Source organism: Octopus bimaculoides, chromosome 12 (assembly GCF_046866305.1).
Source record: "Octopus bimaculoides isolate indiv1 chromosome 12, ASM4686630v1, whole genome shotgun sequence".
Taxonomy (NCBI): Eukaryota; Metazoa; Mollusca; class Cephalopoda; order Octopoda; family Octopodidae; genus Octopus; species Octopus bimaculoides.
In genome coordinates, this window is record NC_142939.1 from 11,525,136 (window position 1) to 11,528,485 (window position 3,350).

A 3,350-nucleotide genomic window follows, 5' to 3' on the forward strand; every position below is an offset into this window, starting at 1 on the left:
GAGACAAGAAGTGAAGCGAAAAAGGCTCAACAGGAAATTGAACTGGCATACACGTAAATACATATATCTATAAACACATAAAATTATACATGTAAATATATGTATGTGTACATATTAAGAATACAAAAGAGAGAGAGAGAGAGAGAGAGAGAGTGATGAGGGTGAAAGAAAATTAACCCTTCCCAAGTAGGATGTCATTCTATTAAAGGTCAAACTTCCAGGTCTTTTGGAACTTATCCACAGTTCCTGAGCAGACTGAGTCAAATAGAATTAGACATAGTGTCTATAAACACAATAATGCTACAATGTATAAAATTTGAACTCAGTTACAAAGATGGTATTTCAATAGTCTATGTACTTAGCATATGCTTATGTAAGCAACCTAGCATCATTGGTTCTTAAACTAGTAATAGCAAAAATGGAAGTAAATGTATAAAATATTGACAAACTTTCAAAAGTTTCTGTACAGGACTTCTCATAATATAAATTTACAGCTGACTCAAAAAAAATCATAAGATTAATTAACAAGCTTGTTTTCTTTGCTTTTGTAATTTTTATTATTATTTCATTAGTATAAAAACAATCTGAAGAAAAGTTTTAAATCAACTTCGAAAAGCAGGTGGAATAATGACAAAACTATAGCAAGAATAATACTTTTCTATGCTTACCTCTACAATCACAGTGTATCACATTCCAAGCCCTTGCTTCTGGTTCCAGTTGAATTGCATTGAGACAAACCCACGAACAAAACCAACTAACAATATTAGGTTCCATCACAGAAAATCATCATGAAGTTACGTAGAGAAGTTCATACATTCTTCGGTGAAGACCTTGTTGTAAATAATGAATGCAGCTATGCTTGAACCATTGGCCACTCCCCCAGAGTTAATCTTTAATTGAAAGGCCTGGCCAAAATTTTGATGAGTGCCAATCAATCTTGTTGTCTCCTTTCTTAGCTCTGATTGGTTTTGCTTGGTTTATGCTGACTGTCAATCACAGATTGATAATCATGGGATTAACAGTGAAATCAAATCTACTTATGTATTTTTATTGTTTTCTGTCAATTTGCCCAAAAATATAAATCTCTACATATATATTTATATATAGACATAGATATACATTTGAAAATGTCTGCGTATGTGCACTCATATTACAATCTTATATGTTTAGACATCATGTAATCACATGAAAGCCTATTTTCTATTTGGGTTTTGATCTAAGTAGAAGAGAAGCCATTCTTTGGAGTTCAGCTATTGAATTTGTGATAAATATTCTAGCCACAATAAAAAGGTAAACAAAACCCCAGCATAAAGTGCAGACTTAACTAAATTCTTAAGATGACATTATTTTGAAATTTTTTGGTGAACAAATTTGGAGTGAGTCAATCAAATAGTATGTATTTTAAAGAAAGACAGATGCTGAATAGGGGTGGGAAAATAAATGAGATAGTCTTAGGCAGTGAATACTTCTTGTAAAGTTATCCATATGAGAGGGTTCAGCCAGCACATTGAGGGATCAAGTACCTCAATGGTGTGATCCGCTGGTGCATAGAAGGTTCAACATGTACTGTAGAGCCTTGTAGAGGTTCATGAATATCTGAGAGCCCACACCCCTTATCTAAGAAAGAAAACATACAAAAAAAGTAAAAAAAAAAAAAATGCTCTTCTTGAATTTTGTGAAGGGTTAGGGTTAGGGTTAGGGTTAGGGTTAGGGTTAGGGTTAGGGAGATGTGGGATCAAATGTGTCTTGTTCCACTTTGCAGAGTTTTTATAACAAGCTCCATTGTTTAAGTATTTGTTCTCTTTACTCTTTTACTTGTTTCAGTCATTTGACTGCGGCCATGCTGGAGCACCACCTTTAGTCGAGCAAATCGACCCCAGGACTTATTCTTTGGAAGCTTAGTACTTATTTTATCGGTCTCTTTTTGCCGAAATGAAAAGTTACAGGGATGTAAACACACCACCATCGGTTGTCAAGCGATGGTGGGGGGGGGGGAACAAACACAGACACACAAAAACGCATACATATACATATATATATATATGCACATATATACGATGGGCTTCTTTCAGCTTCCGTCTACCAAATCCACTCACAAGGCTTTGGTCGGCCCGAGGCCATAGCAGAAAACACTTGCCCAAGTGCCACACAGTGGGACTGAACCTGGAACCATGTGGTTGGTAAGCAAGCTACTTACCACACAGCCAGTCCTATTTTTAAAATATTTTAAATTCAACAACTCTTCCAGTTGTTAAAATTTTACACATTCCTGTTCTTCTATAACATTAAGTATGAGATATCTGTCACCCACAAATAATTATGGCTTCGTAACATGCACCATACTTTCACTACAAATGAATATTAGTTGAGGGTTGGTGCAGCTCTCTCCCTCCCTCTCTCTCTCTCTCTCTCTCTCTCTTCATCTTTTAGATCCTGATCTGCTTCCTGGATCAAAGAGGAGGACAGTCTAGAAAGTGCCTATGTCTGTTCAAAATGATAAAGACCTGCAACAATTGCCTTTCATCTTTTTTTGGCTCAATACAATAAGATACCAGTAATGTACTGGGGTTGTGCCTCGACAATAAACCATTATTACTTTGCAAGATATGATATAGATATCACAGAAATATTATTTGATCTCAAAACTCAAAACTATATTTTCAATAAAAGCAGAATATAATTTTATATGGAGAGAATTTCAGTGTATGTTGTGTGTGTGTGTGTGTGTGTGTGTGTGTGTGCGTGTGTGTGTGTGTGCATGCATGTGTGTGCGTGCACATGTGTCCATATATGTGTGTGTGTGGTGTATATTCATGAGTGTGTGCATATTTGTATGCCTAGTAAGTAGGTTAGCATCTATAATGTGTGTATCATCATCATCGTTTAACGTCCGCTTTCCATGCTAGCATGGGTTGGACGATTTGACTGAGGACTGGTGAAACCGGATGGCAACACCAGGCTCCAGTCTGATTTGGCAGAGTTTCTACAGCTGGATGCCCTTCCTAACGCCAACCACTCAGAGAGTGTATGTGTATGATAATACATGACAGCCCTTGCATAAAGTTATGTGTATATAAATATAAATATATATATATATATATATATATATATATACATTTGCATATACCTAGTATATGAGTTACATGTGTATGTGTATGTGCATGTGTGTATGCATTGTACATGTTCATGTGTGTGCATGCGTGTGTGTGTGTGTGTGTTTAAGATCACACAAGCTCTTCATGTGTGCACATGTGTATGTGTGTGCAGAACAGATCTCTATGTGCATGTGCATGTTTATGCATAGCAGATCTTGTATAAGGTGCTCTATAAATATACATACATGTGCATGC

General features: G+C 36.1%; 1 long non-coding RNA gene across 1 annotated transcript in view; it reads right to left on the reverse strand.

Moving 5' to 3' along the window:
- LOC149132955 (uncharacterized) overlaps positions 1-3,034 on the reverse strand; it is a 67,461-nt gene extending 64,427 nt beyond the window's left edge. Inside the window, exon 1 of the long non-coding RNA XR_016243803.1 lies at positions 669-3,034. This is a non-coding gene — a long non-coding RNA (uncharacterized LOC149132955). The remainder of the gene's footprint in view (positions 1-668) is intronic.
- Between the last annotated feature and the right edge of the window lie 316 nt (positions 3,035-3,350).